General features: G+C 40.7%; 1 long non-coding RNA gene across 1 annotated transcript in view; it reads left to right on the plus strand.

Moving 5' to 3' along the window:
- The window catches only part of LOC128755264 (uncharacterized), a 17259-nt gene extending 2842 nt beyond the window's left edge, over positions 1-14417 (plus strand). Inside the window, exon 3 of the long non-coding RNA XR_008414100.1 lies at positions 14081-14417. This is a non-coding gene — a long non-coding RNA (uncharacterized LOC128755264). The remainder of the gene's footprint in view (positions 1-14080) is intronic.
- Positions 14418-16382: the final 1965 nt, after the last annotated feature.

A 16382-nucleotide genomic window follows, 5' to 3' on the forward strand; every position in this document is an offset into this window, starting at 1 on the left:
TGTCAGTGCAAAACTCTTGTCCTGTGATTAAAGGCAGTTTGGAAAGGGGACGAGTTTATTTAAAGTTTATTTTCAACCCAATGCGGCTTCCATCTCTTTCTCAAATTAAGCTTTCTCTGCCCTCACATAGCCAGTCGTCTTCATCCCTCCTTTTCTCCCTCCATGGTCTGCAGCTTTCAGTGAATTAGGACTGAGTCGCTAGTGCGCCACCGCTAGTATATTACATAATCAATATGATCCTGCATGAATGTGCAGATGCTGTTAACGTCCGTCTTTGTTACTGCACAGAAACATCCATCCATCTATTCTTATTGGTTTCACTAGTTTTCCGTTGTGTTCATTGGTCTGTGAAAATCACCACACGAAAAGGTTTGTTTATATTATATTATATTATATTATAGTATGTTATATTATATTATGTTATATTATGTTATATTATATTATATCGAGATTAATTAATTAATAGCGATTAACTTGTTAATTTAATTTAATTTAATGTAATTAAACAGTTTGCTCTCCAGACAACAGGGAACCTTTGCAAGTGCAGGAGTTCCTGGTCCACTGATCACACTGATGCACAAGACACGTGGCAGCTAGGATGATAACAACATCCCTGAACAAAAGCAAACAAAAGCATCTGTTTGCTTTTGTTTTGTTTGTTTCACTACACAATGGCCCGGGTTTCCACTACTCTGAATGTACTTGAAATACTTATAAAATTGAAATTCTTATACAAATATTTTCAAGACATTAAAAGAGCTTTAGTTTGAATAAGGTGATATAAAAACTTGAATATAGCCACCATCCTGATTTATTGTGCTATTGTCAAACTGATGCAAAGTAAACAATATGTTGTTGTTTAAATGTATGTATGGGTCCATCATTTGATTCAGTAATATACCAAATTCATTCAAACTGAAAAATGTGGCAAATATTCTTATACAATTAAACTGTGATTAATTGAGATTAAGTCATCACAATTCTCTAATTAATTAGATTATTTTTTTAGATGAATTCATGAACTTTATGATTGAGTTTGAGAAAGGATAAATATTTTTTTCAGTTGCTTCAAGTTCTTAAATATCCAGTGCCTACCAATGTGTAATTTGACTTCAATATCAAGCCACAGCAGTGTCTGTTCACTTTATACATGGAAGATTCGACAAACTCAGTATATATTGTTTAGTTTAACTTGTATTTAACAGATCTGTACGTGACAAAGACGTTTGAAATTATTATATTTGCACTTTCTCTTTCTCTCTTCCATGACTGTTTTGTTTTGATCATGGATTCACATGATTGACACGTGTTCAGGCCCAGACATTTTTTTAAATGGTGAAAAAAGAAATTGACTTATGAGTGAGTTGGAAACAAAAAATGGTTGAGAACCTCCCAACTCAGCAGCTGAGAACCAGTGGCTTTTAAAATGTTACCCTCCAGTTATGAATGAGTTTGAATGCCCTAGTTTAGAACGTGCCCTGCACAGTACTGTGCTTTACTTTACTGACAATTACTCAATTATGACGCTGGCCAAAATGACCACACCTTAGTCCATATGTGACCCAAGGACCCTCAGTTTGAAATGAGAGGTTAAAAATGTGCTCGTGCTGTTGCATCTGTGTTTTTATTGCTCAGCACAAGAGGCTACTATTTACTTCCCCAAAGTTGGACCCACTAAAATGCATCCTACTCCTTCTGGTGTAGTTCAAGAATACAACAAAATCAATAGCTTGTTCTTGCCACTAACTATTTCTTTTCACGAGTATTCAGTGGTTGTTCTCCTGCTCAACATTAGCATCCACATTATCATCCTATAACATTGTGTACTCAGGTGATTCCACCAGTCTAGCAAGTCAAACATGTCCTCGCAGGAGTGATATGGTGTTTATGTGCTGCACTCTTGAAAGCAATAAAGTTGCTGCTGTAGGTATTCCTGGGCACAGAGAGGACCTGGGTTCTCTCTCTGTGTGAGTGAAGTTCCCTATTCATTCATGAAGGATTGTGAGCCTCACTACATGTGGCCATGATCAGGAAAGGTCAGGATTTGCTGATCCCCTGGTTGGAGCTTCTCTTTGACTGCTTTGGACTTTGAAAGAAACTACGAAGCTCATGGCCTTTTAATCAACCCGTGGCCTGCAGACCTCTTTCACTTAAAAATTACAATGAAAAGTCCTTGCATTATTTATGGATTTGTGCTAGCTATTTTCCTGTTTCCTGATATCGTGAGAGCTGGTCGGGTTTGTTTTGTGATGGATTTATTGATGATCCCAGCCAGCCACAGCGGAAGAATCCAGTTGGCCTTGAATCAAAATTAGTGATCTGCATCTGTTGGAAACCAAACACCAAACCAATATCACCAAAATTTGACATCCACTAATCCAAATGTCTGAATCCAGTAAATGTGCATGGCAGAGCTGACTGTGAAAAATGGAGGGAATATAGCCTTTAAAAAAACACATCAAATTAATAAAGTCACATGCAGATAGCATTAAGGGTGTGGCAAAGCGAGAAGTGCGGTTCTGTGCTGGTCCATATCCAGCGTCTGCGCTCTAATCACTAATGGTGTTGAGCTGCGGCTGCGTGCTGCTGATCCAGACCTATTATCTAATTGCTACTGCAGCAACACTGACGGGGCAGAAGGCATCAATCCTTTCCTTTCCTTCCCTCTGGCTCGCTCTGCACCATATCTGCTATGTAATTTGTTTCCGCCACTGTCCATCACTGTCTGCTTATTGTGCACTCTCGTTCACACAGGCCTTGGACCCGCAGTCACATTTGATCACTGGACCATGGCCTAGCGCACAAGAGTACTTTTTGATACATATATGCCACTTTACTTGGATCTGTTGATTCCAAAACCTAAATACATCTCATCTACCTAAGCTTTTTTTTTTACATGAATGATTGAGTATTTTCACAAGTGCCACACTTGTTATTTGTTGATATAGATTTAGGTTGACATATTGATGACCTTTTAAAAGACCCACTATTTCATACAGGAACAGATGATTCTTTATCAAAAGGGGATGACGGAAGGATTTGTGCATAACGTATGCATGTAATGCATGGATGCTGTCATTCATGTGATGTGCTGCTTTGAATAACTATCTCAGCAAGAACAACCCAGAGTCCTGAATATATCGTCATCACTTTCCCATCTGTCCATCACACAGACATTTTTAGCATCTATTCAAACTAAATGTGCTGTTTTTTTCCTCTTACTTCATTCAAAGTGTTTCAGAAGCTCTTTATTGTAGTCGTCCAGCCAGGCGGACGAGCAAGCATCTGCCTGGAGGCTGAAGAAGCACTGACATTCTAAGTATTTATGTGAGGATACTTCTGCAGTTGTGCATAACACTAGACAGAACTCATACACTTGGTGCTGACTCAAACAGCGGTAAGAAAAGATGAAGATGCTATATTTGAAGTTTGTCTCTGGTAGCGTCAGTGGTATCACATATTCTAAATGTTTTGATGTTAACAAACCTGAATTATCTGGCTTACACAAGTCAGCCACGATAATTAATTTTGAGAGACTGAGACTGATTGAATATCTTTTCTGTTTGAAAGAAAAGGTCATTTCAAATGATAATTTTTAAGAAGTGTATACAGGGCACTTTAATGAAAACTATTCAGTGATGTAGCCTTGACTATAAATGCTTTCTATAACAATGTTACTTTACTTTAACCAGGATCACTGGTGTGTGTGTGTGTGCCAATGGAGAACATCAAAACAATCACACAGAGAGAGAACGCAGGGCCCCAGCAGTGTTAACTCAGGACATGTCGTTTATACTGTAATGATGGCTCTAGTAAAAAACACATTTGACCTTCAAGATCACAACTGCCATTCTTCATTTTCTGTTCACGTTTAAAACACGGTGTGAGATTCCTTAGTTGGTAGGAAGACTTGCACCCGTCTTGGCACTCAATATGAACTGTGGTGACCTCTTGTGGCGTATCGCTGATGTTACCACAGCAGTTTTAATGCTCTAACGCCGACACTGCTTATTTATTGAGTCAATCTGTGAAGTCTATTTCGGACGCTGAACGATGATGTATGACCCACCCTTTTCAAAGCATGACATCACTTTCAACAAAAATGTATTTATGGCTTGCTAGAAAATCGTGACTCGTTTTACATAATGCTCAATACAGGAAATAACTGATTGGTTCTTCCAAAAACAGCGAAAGCGAGTGATGAAACCATGAACTCATGCACAGGTTTTAATCATGTTTAATCATTTAATGACAGGCAATAATATCATACGATTATTTATTCCATTGACCATCAAAAGTTTTATTACTTGAGCACAATTTGAATATTTATTAGTACAGTGGTTTACTGTATTTAATATTGACAAAAATAAAACAGCGTGCATGAACTCCTGAAAACAAAAATAAATGAATAATAATGATGATGATCTCTTCAGTCTATTCGTTTGCATCATAGCTACCACATCCAGAAGATCCCAGGCAATGAAATTAATTTGGTTCACAGATTAAAGTGAATTGATTCAATGTATTTTGTCTCTGAAGACAGGTCTTGCTTACAATTTTTGAGGCCATATTCCGGTTCCTTGAAAAAATCTTGAAGTGTTTATACTTCAGTATACTTTAGTTCAATACTTCAAGAGTTTGCTGAGTATCTATTCTTTGTGAATTTCAGGAAGCACAGACAAAAACGCTTTTGCTAGGTGTATCACCGAGACTCTGTCACTAGAGGGAACATCTCACACAAGGTCGATGAAAAAAAATTGTGTGACTCACTTTTAAGGCCACCCTCACCCATACTTTGTCCTGTACTCTGCCGAGCTCCTCCAGGTCACTGCACTTGCCCCCCGTTCCCTCCTGTATGGAGTGTCAGTTGTCTAACTGAATAATTGTAATAAAGGTGGGAATATAAATGCAACATCAAGAGAACAACAACATACCCCTGATTGCTCAGGGTCTATTTTTCTTTCCTCTTCTTTTTTCCTTTAAATATATGATGTATGATGTGATATAAAGTATAGTCAGGCTTAATAAGACCCTAATCTATACGTTGTACTAATTGATTTCTGGCTGATATGCTGCTGGTACAGAGGCAGATAGGTAGTTTATTCAGGGAAATATTAACCTTCCAATGAGATAGACATTTTTTCTCTCCTGATCAGGTTAATAATCTCTCTCTTCAGATTGCGCAGGCATGTGCTGCAGTGTGCTCAGGAAGGCACCCTTGTTTTCCTCCCATGGTGACTCACATTTGAATCATACTTTTTAGTTTCATAAACGTATACGATTATGACATTTGAAAGACACTAATAATGTTTTAATGACCTCTTGATCAAGGGTGTTGAAAGAAAAACTGATGACTCCAGCCATGTCAAAGGCAACAATTATTTTTCAGTATGAAGCTACCAACAAACTGGGCTTGACATGCCTCACTTATTCATCCCTCCATAAGTGAAAGATTAAGTTGTAAATAAGATGACTGTGTGAAGGACATTATTATTGACTGCTGTAGCTATCAAACTTTTTGATTTATGATGTGATGGTTTAATAATTAATTTTGTATTCCGTTCTTTATATATATATATATATATATATATATATATATATGTGTGCCCCGACATGCCCCTACATTTTAGATCACTCTGCTTGACCAAACATTGAGTGAGTAGACATTTTTTATCAATATAAATGCCAGTGTGCGGCATGAGATGTTTTGCAGCCCAAATGTTTGGCAAACTGTGTATATTGTATTGCGATAGATATAATTAGCAAATCCGCCTAAAACAACACTCTACTCCCATGGAGGATAGATTTAAATTTCTGTGCTTGGAAAACGTTTTGTCGGGACTGAGAAGTTTCCTTGTATTTTCATGTAGGTAATAGTTTGTACAAGTGACTTATGAATGTGAATATCATAATTTACGGCTGTTTTCTCCTTTTAATTGCATCTGCATTTTGTTTAACAAAGGTATGACACATAGGAAACCCTTCTGAGAGTGTTTCTTTACAACATAGATAAGATTGTATCTCAACCTGTTGCAGAAAAACGTGCTATCTTTATGCAAGCTCTTGAGGAAAGGTGATTGTGCAGGCTGCACATACCCAGGGGTAACTGCCTGAAAAATTTATCACGATAGCTTTGACATACGGGTTATATATTTTATCTGCAAGAAGAGATTTATTACGTTATGCAAGGAGGTGAAGTTGCCAAAGACTCTCAGCAACAGTATTTTATACATTGTGATCATCACAGCAAAGGCTTTCATCTCTCTCGGTTACAGGAAAAGTACAATCTTTGCTGACACTGACTAACTCTGTATGTAAGACACAGTCATTTTACCAGTGGAATGTTACCTGTATTCAGTGACTAAAATAAGCATCTTATTGTTTATATTATTCTCGTAACACATGCTCAATACATGCGTTTCGTGGCTACACAGTGCATGAATGTATTCATTTGAATGCAAATTGCAGGTATCTGGCTGTAATGCCCTTTTCTCAGAGCTACAAATCTTGCTGGTTGTATTAGTGCTTTTTCATGAATGAAACAAATCACCATGTAAGTGCTCAGAAAACCTGGAATAAACACTGAAACACTGAAGTTTTAACAAGTGACTGTAGCTTTTCAGTGTCTGATCTTGAACTGCCTTTATATCTGTTGGTCATTGTACAAAAGATACCAAAGATACAAAAGATCTGATTTAATAAGTAGACTGTAGAAATCTGGCTGAATAAATTCTTAAATATGTCCCAAATCAAATGTCCATAATTTAGACCAGCTTCTGTTTGACTTGAGAAGTGTCCAGTATATTTATGATGATTTCATCTATTATATTTTAAAATAGTGCATGCAGTAATCCTGCTTGTTATACTATTCTCATTACACTAATGTTGACACAATTAAAAAGAAACAAGTAATTGTATGAGGAAAAACAGCCAAATGAAGCACCCAAATGTGTGCTGTCAGACCAGCGTGCTTGTCCACAACTCGGCTAATTTTCACTTCCACCTTCTGTCTGCTTTCTTGCTGTTAGGGTTTGGTTGTGGTGTGGAAGCCGACCAATTATTGATTTTATGTTGTATGAGGAAAAAAACAAACAAACTCATATCGTCCATGAACACTTGACGGTGGCATGTGACACTTACTTGAAATAGAGCAATAAAATGCTGTGAGAGATGTTGAAAGCTTTAGGGAGGGGTTGAATGACTAGCAGCGAACTGAGTGAATGTACTGACAGCCAGGCTCAGACAAACTCATGTGTCTTTTAACTGATTTAACAAAACCTCTATTTGTACGTCCACTTTTGTATCATCACTTGATGATTGAAACACAAAATAAATGCAGTTTCAATAGCCATCACAATACCATCAATGGTCATAGCTTCGCATAGCTTCAAAACAATTTTGTACTTTGCACTCAACAGAGATGCTGATTATTAGTATACGAAACCCATACGGCACAGTGAGGACAGGCACTGGTCAAAGGTGAAAAACCATGAGCTCACACCTAGTTGGACACGCCTGACTTATTTTCCAGTGAGAAGATCAAAGATTATCCTGTACATTTTAACTGGCTGGGTGTGGTCGACTGGCAATGATTTCACCAGCCTGTAAAAAACATTTTCCCTTCATGTTCTAAAGAGGACATATAAGCCTGTATAGTGGTTGTGACCCAAATGTGAACCCAGATGACCAACCCTTAATTCATACCCATTTAAAACCCTTCATAGCCCTTAAATCGTCTTTAACCCACCTGAACAAGTTTCTATTGATGAATATATTTCAGGAGCCTTTTTGCAAATGTTTCAAAATATTACATCCTTCATGTCTTACTGTACTTACTGTACTTGTACTGTAGACAAAAAATGACCACAGTACAATCATGATTTTACTTTAAAGAAACATAGTGTTAGCTTAATTTCTATTATTTCAAATCAAACTGTCCTTTAATTTTTGATGATGGAACGTGGTTCTGTATTTACTACCCAGACATGCAATCACTCAATTCAGAAATGAAATAATAAACTAGCTCTTTGTTAGTTTTTAGAAATTGTATATGCAACAAAACATGTTGCATGTCAACGGCAAGTGTAGACTTTTGTAAACAATTTTAGCCCTCTTGTTCTATGTGACGAGGAGGTCAGTGCGTTTTCAAGTGGGTTGTTTACATCCCTCCCTCTGCTAATGGTGAAGCAGCTCTTGCGGTTCTTCACTCAGCTGTGAGCAGGATCCAACAGGACTGTCTCGGCTGTGTGGGAAGTCTTCAGTGAAACCCATGGAGAGAAAACACTGACACTGTCACAGATTAGATCAACATCGGCATGGAGAACACAGTACCCACCAGGACTGTGCGGTGTTCAGTTGCAGCAGAACAACACCAGAGGAGTCTGAAAGGACCTAAAGGGGCTCCCCCTGCACCAGCAGATCCAGATGGCAACAGTTCCAGGCTTCTGAAATCCTATACTGACCAGTTGTGTGGAATTGTTCAGCACATGTTCAACCTGAGCTTGAGGCTGGGCATCGTCCCACAGGCATGGAAGACACCCTGCTGGCTTCCAGTGCCGAAGACCCCCCACCTGAAGGACCTAAACCACTAGAGGCCGGTGGCACTGACATCTCATCTAATGAAGAGTCTGTAGAGACTCATCCTCGCCCACCTGAGGATTGTGTCGGACATGCTGCTTTGCGGCACGGGGGCGCCGCAGGGCACAGTCCTGGCTCCTTTCCTCTTCACCCTCTACACCGCTAACTTTGCCCACAAAACCCCATCCTGGACTGGGACAGAAAGTGGCTGGACAGACTGGTGAGGAGGGCGGGCCAGCTCAGTCTTGGGCTGCTCTCTAGACTCGATGGAGGAGGTCAGAGATAGGAGGACTGTGGCCAAGCTGTCATCCATCTTGGCTAACCTGACTAAAATCCTCCAGGACACCCTGACAGTCCTGAGCAGCGCCTTCAGCGGCAGACTGATCCTTTCTGCCCAGTGCTGTCAGGTTGCACAATGGTAAACTTTTATGGAACTCAATCTACATTTTTCTTAGTTACTATCACTATTTATTTACTGAAATAGTGATATTTGTTTGTATATTATGGGTATTTATTTATGTACTGTCTTGTCTTGTTCGATAGTTTGTGACTTCACTGTGAACATTTTTGTCTTTATAGCTTTGTGTTTTTTATGTATGCTGATGCTTTGTGAACGTGTTTAATGTCTTGAGTGTCTTTGTGTTTTTGTTGTCATTGACTGTTGCTGTGACTGTGGGTCAAATGAATCAGAATCAGCTTTATTTCCAATGTCAGTGAGGATTCCACCAAGGAAGCAAAGTGCTTTGGCACATTGTGCAATAAATAAGGGGGAGCTGAGGGGGTGGCTCGTCAGTGACTATGAGACACTACAGTCCTTTGCTGTAAAGTGGAAGGGGGTGGTGGAGAGTCCGCTGAAGTGTTGGGGCAAAATGGCTTCTCAAAACCGCTAATGTTGTAGTAGAAGTCCTGTGCAAGAGCGAGGTTGTTCAGAGTGGGGGGTGTAAGTGGCCTGTAGTTTGTGATCATCTGGAGCCCTCTCCACACTATAGCCGAGTCATTGGCTGAGAACTGCTACCTAAATGTATCAGAATCAGAATCAAATTTATTGTCATGGTCGGTGGGGATCCCACCAACTAGGAAAGTGCTTTGGAATAAAGTTCTATCAAAAAAATAAATAAAACAAGATAAAATAACCCACAAACAACAAAGGCTGATCACGAATTCGACTGTCTGACGGCCGAGGGGAAGAAGCTGTTCCTGTGACTGGAGGTTCTGGTCTGGATGGACCGTAGCCTCCTGCCAGAGGGAAGAGGGACAAACAGTCCATGACCAGGGTGAGAAGAGGTGGCAGGCTGCAACCGATCACCTTCTTAGCAAAACGCACGATGCGCTGCAGTCTGCTCTTGTCCCTGGCGGTGGCGCTGCTGTACCACACGGTGATAGGTGAGGATGGACTGGATGATGGCAGTGTAGAACTCCACCAGCAACAACAACAACAACTGCACTCCATTAGCAACAACTGAATATACGGCCTTAGCTGACTCGTCCAGATCTACATGCTCCTCACAACAGGCTTTGCCAACTTCAGCTTCTGCTTGTATGTGGGAACAAGATGAACCATCAAGTGGTCAGAGAGTCCCTATGCTGCTCGAGAGAGGGTGGTGTAAGAGTTGTGCAGCGATGTGTAGCAGTGATCCAACACGCTCTGCTCTCTGGTGGGAGGAATATCCTGGGATGGTTTTGCGTGATCCTCTTTGGCGAAGGCGAACGGGTGAACCGGTACATTACCCCTCTCCTCCTCAGTCTCTCCTGTCCAGCCAAAAAGTGGACTAACTCCGAAACTGACACCAGAAATACAGGTAATAAGTCGGAGTGCTACACCTGATATTAATCAAGTCATCACGGGTGTAAGGAAACATGGATGCCCAGTCAAAACATAAAAACATGCAAAATAACTTAGAGGCCAGCCTTCGTCGGCGCCATCTTGAATACTCAAATGATGGACCTCTAATCTAATGAAATCTAAGAGGCGCGCTCATTGGTGGCAATCATGTTCCCACATTATGGTTGTGTTTTCGGTCCGCACAGATCCAACATGCCAAGCGTTGCGTGGACACTGCCGTCCCCACCGAATGACCACCAAAACATATGAAAATCTCTCTGACTTCCGTACCACTTTAGTACGGTCCAGATGGGCCACCAGGGCCGTCACTGGACAGAGCAGGTGCAAACGCGCCGCCTGCTCATCCTGATGTGGAGGAGGAGAAAAGGCCCTCAGAGAGATGACCCGTGACCTAAAAGAAGTGCAGTTTTGTATGACATTATGTCAATGCGAGCTGACTCCCGAGGCTCGAAAGATGATCCGCAAAGTCCTTCCAGGACCACTTGGGCCCTGTTCTCCTGAGTTTCCAAAAGGAGACGAATGATGATGAACAGGGGGATTTATCAGGACGTTTATCATACGTTTTGCACGTATTCATAGTACTGAAGTTATGTTCAGTAACTTATTTTTCTTTAATGTTTAATATTTGTCCTTGATGTTTGAAGGCTAGAAAGGCAGTCAAATCTAAGCTAATTAGCCCCACAGTGGGGAAATTTGACAGAAACAACAGGAATGGAATTAAAGACATTAAAGACAACACTACACAATAAAGATGTATCAAAACAGCGTAAAACACAATTGCACATTAAAACCTTCATTAACCATGAAAAGTTCAATGTTTTTGTCACCCATTTCATTTCATTCATTACACATCAAGTGAAATATTTCTGAAAATTTTGGTTTACAGCTAAATACACTTTACACAGGAATGTCAGGCATGACTTTCTATGCTGGTCTGGTGAGTTTGCTGGACAACAAAGTACAGTTACACCACAGTAATTACTCTGGCAGAAGAAAGCAAGAAAGAAGTGTTCCACAATTCCTTTGCTACTGGACCTTAAACTCAAAGGACCAGACAACAGCTGGTGCAGTGCAGTGCAAACTGCTCCTCAAAGGGCTGGGGTGGTGTAGGTCTTTGTTCCAAGTCATCTACCACACCAATCAGGTACCTGAACATTGTTATCAGTTGAGTGTCAGTTGCTTGTATCAGATGACACCTGGTAGTTTAAACTCTCTGCCTGATTGGTTGGAATAAATACCTGCATCACCCCGGAATATTGAGGACCAGTTTTGGACATCCGCTGCCCTAGTGTCACTCAAAGTAACATAGAATGTCAATGTTGTCGAAACAGACAAATTAAGAAGCAGTCGCAACCCTGACACCAATCTCACCTTTGAATAAACCTATGCTAAAACATTCAATATATACACCTGAAGATATAAATATATAATCGGATAAAACAGTGCAAAGTCACAAGCAGCACAAAGTAGTTTAGCTGGCAGGATTAACAATCTTAGAAAAAAGCTTATATCCTTCAAAAGAAGTTAATTTTTTCCTGTGAGGGTCTGTCTTGACGCCACGTGATTCTCATCTGGGGAGGAAACGTGGCAGAAATGAATACACACCATATAAATATAATAACACCAAATAAACACCATTCAACTCTAATTGTGCTTTCATGTTTAGTCAAATAACAATTTCAACTGTGGTGCCTGATCTCAGAGGCCAAAGTCAAAACAGAGGCTAAATAACACCAAACAAACTAGCAGAAAGTTTTGCCTCTCTTGAAATTTTGAAAATTGAACTATCCTGATCCAGGATCAGATGAAAATGAAACGCCGATTTCAGAGCTTCAGAGTTTTGTGATAGTTTACTGACCGGTGGGTTGGAGGGAGTCACCGTCGAATTGGAGTTGACGGAGTTCCCAGTGGAGCGAGGAGAATGTCCATCAGAGCCAGGCCTGCTGTCCCAACCAGGGCTGGGCTGTCGGTTGTTGGAGTACAGAGGTGCTGAATTCACCCTGTAGACAGGCGTGGGTCGCTGGCTCATCTGCTCCTCTGTGCTTGTGCTCCATTCATCATGTATGTACGTGGGGTTTCTATAATCATCTGCTGGGAAAACATCTCAAGGTCACAAACCTCACATCAGATGACATTCAGCAGAAATAGAATCTCCGCCAACACCCACATGAACCTTCCTCTTCAGTTTTAATATAAACATCCTTATGAGTCTACTTCAATACATTTATATTCTATCATTTAACTGAAATAAAAAACAAACAAACATTTGAGTCCATAAGCAGCCAATATTACAAGTTAGGTGTTTGAGAAACGCTACGAGAGCGAGAGCACAGCAGGAGAGGAATTTGATGTGGACAAGCAGCCATGGATGTTTGGGAATGTCATTTCACCTTTCTTGTCAATGTAAGAGAACATTTGGAAGATAGGTGTTGGTCTGTTGACGTTGTTGCTTTCAAGACATCACCAGACAATTAATGATAGATAATGGTGGATTTGAAAAACATTCTTTCCTGAAAATACTCAATACTGACCTGAATCAGCCCATTTGAGGTGACTTGGCTCAGTGGAGCTGTTTGAGCGCCACCACTGGAAGTCCTCTTTCAGACACTGGTTCACCAGCTTCTCCTTCAGGTCTCGTTTCCTAAAAAGGGCAACAATGTCCACTCATGAAACATATTTGGGGCGAAAATTGTTTTCAAACTGAGAGAAGATGGAGCTCCTTACCATTCCAGCCTTTGTTTCTTGATTATTTTGTATGACGTCAGGCCCGCCACAGTCAGTACGAGGCCAACAAGGGTGGCACCAAACCCTGCACCAAATGCAGTCTTGTGCACTGGATATGCACAGTCTGCAGCCAAGTACCACATGTGGTCCAAGCAACTGAAATAATGGAGGGCAGCAGTTCAATGACAGCGATCGCTCACTTCAGCCACACACATAAAGGCCACATGGAGCAAAACAAAACCTTGAGAAAGGAACAGAAATCTTAGATTCAAATACTCTGACATAAAATGATGCGTCCAACCTGAGCAAAACTTGGATTTTTAAAATCATAAACAGACGTAGTTAGCATGTAAAACATTGAGAGTCAAGTGTTGACCCCTTTATCTGGGCTGCTGACTGTGTAGGGCGACATCCATGTTTGAGTTGAGGACAATAAATAGACCCTTGAACAGAAAAAATCGTTGGCTTCAATAAATGTTCACAATGATTATGGAATATGACACAAGTATCAGGTCAGGTACAGGTTTGCTATTCCACTTATTGTATTTCCAGTCACTTACTCGCAGTAAGCGCCGTCTGCTCTGATCTGGCAGAGTGACCTGCTGTAGCATTTTTTAAATGTTGAATGACGCTCGGAGCATGGCGTCACACACACGATGCCTCCTGTCCCAGTTTCCTTTGCTTCATAGAGATGAGTCAAATTTTTATTCTCCACAAAGGTATCACAGATCTCTGGAGGAGAGATAGAAAGCTGTGTTAGACTTTGACATCCCTTCATCAAATGCATCAAGTTATGTTTAAGAATTCTTTCATGGTTTGAAGTGAACCAAATCCTGTGTCCACATTCTGTACGTTCGAAGTACTCTGGTCGTTATTCGTGCTGGATTGGCTCTGTGAGAATGATCTTTGAGATCTAACAATAGCATTCACTTGCAGGAAAATTCAACGTCTACATGATGATAAAAGCGGCTCCTTCAGAAATAAGAGGAAATCTGCTCTGGAGCAAAACTGGTGATATTCGACAGGCAAACCCACGGTTATTCAAAAGCTCCTCTTCACTGTCGACATCGAAGGTAGGTTCACCTGTGACGTTGAATGGACAACCTGCAAGCGACAAAAAAATCAAGATACAACATGAAGAGCCAATAGTTATTGAGCACATGACATGACATTGTGACATTGTGGTCATACTTTTTGTACAGTTGTACAGCTGATTAACAGCAATGATGACTGAGTCAGCGTCCGTCAGATACTCTTCCACAAAGGAGCTGTTGTTGGGAATCTCCAACACAACGTCGTGGGTGACGTTCACACTAGGGTTGGAAAAAAAATCAAGAAATTTATCAGACACTTTAAATGCCATTTCTAAATATGTCTTCCAACTGACTATATATATATATATATATATATATATATATATATATATATATATATATATATATGTATATGTATGTATATATGTATATATATATAATTTTTGCAGGAAAAGAATGCAGGAATTGAATGTAATTTTTGTTCACACGTGACAAACATATATCCCCCTCCTGCCAAAAAAAACTGAAAACTAAGCAAGCATTTTCTGAGTAAGAATATTAGACAAATTAGTTTTCACAATCTATGATCATTACCCAGCGACAGGAGCTGGTGGGCGACTGGTGGCAGCCATGACCTGGGCTTCCATTCTCACCTAGAATCATCACATTGACATCCAGTTATAGTGCATCAGTCATCATGCTGGAGAATGAATTCCCTTACCGCAGCCAAAATGTTGCCTGACAGACGGATCGGAAGATAACCAGGGCTGTCAGTGTCATGAAAAAGAAGAGACAATGTCAATGGTCCTGCGGCTGTGATGTGACCAGGATTATTGGCAGATAAAAATCCATTACCTGACGCTGGTGACCTCTAATGTTTTAAAATAGGAAATGTTGGTGCTCCTGTAATAAATCTCCATCTGAAATGGTCACAAAAAGTCAAATTGCCAAGCTGTGCCAAGAGAGAAGAACAATCCACAATTGACAGCGTGTACCAGATGAGTGAAGTTGCCGACAAAGGCTTTGTACTGCATTGAGGACGTGTCGTCATAACGCTCGTCATACTTGTCTTCGACCACCAGACTGACCCGGACGGTTGCGTTTAGTGTTGCTGGAATGGACAATGAAAATGAAAACGGGTTCATGAGATATGAATGAATTGGGGGGTGAGTTTTGACAGGAATGTCCAGGAATCATGGTAGAACTATGACAGAATACATGCAAGTAAATGAGAGAGGCAGGAGGAATGTTGAAGATGACAAAGGTGTAGAGGTTTTGAAAATGCACAAGTTGAAGAGTTTTGAATCTGACATGCAAAATCAGAATCAGAATCAAGTTTATTGCCATGGTCAGTGGGGATCCCACCAACTAGGAAAGTGCTTCGGAATAAACAGCTATCAACAAAATAAAATAAAATAACCCACAAACAACAAAGACTGATCACAAACTCAACAGTCTGACGGCCGAGGGGAAGAAGCTGTCTGGATCGACCGATTCTGAGAGGCGAAGAGGAGAACGCTGCCGGTGTTGGATCTGGTGGATCCAACTTTGCTTTAAAGGACACCAGTGAGACCTGCCATGATGCATAGTTTAGAGCAGTGGTTGGCAGCCACTTGCTCCGAAGCCAAATGTGGCTCTTCTGACCTCTGAGTTGCAGCTCCCTTCAGTGGAGACTAGTGATGGAAGACTTTTGCATCAACGAAATTTCAACTCTCTTTCGTCATTCATTATCTGGTCTTGTCTTCCTCACTCACACATACAAGGAATTCACTCACTGCATTCGACTGACAACCTCTAGAACGCTCATCTACACTTATGTTAGCTCTCGTTTCTTTGCACAATGCAGGTGTGCTTGAGTGTTCCGTGGCTCCCATGTCTTTACCGGTGGCAAAACCCAAGGCTTTCCCACAACCAAAACAGGCCGTTGAACCTTGGCGAGTGCACAGACACAGTCATTTTCAATAATAACAAAAGAACCTTCCTTGTTCAGGCCGGTTTCGTTGCCCACTATTGGATTATAGCCATGCATATCTTGCTCACGCCTAATTGTTCATGGAGAAAATGATTTTACTACAGCCCTAGTCTGTTGTAACTCCAAATGCAACAATTTTTTCGATAAAATGATCTGCTGGGAATCATCTGAGGCGGAATCTCAGTCACTTTTGTCCCTGTCAGCTAGGGCAACTCTGAATATTGCCAAAATG

This window comes from Synchiropus splendidus, chromosome 3 (genome assembly GCF_027744825.2).
Source record: "Synchiropus splendidus isolate RoL2022-P1 chromosome 3, RoL_Sspl_1.0, whole genome shotgun sequence".
NCBI lineage: Eukaryota > Metazoa > Chordata > Actinopteri > Syngnathiformes > Callionymidae > Synchiropus > Synchiropus splendidus.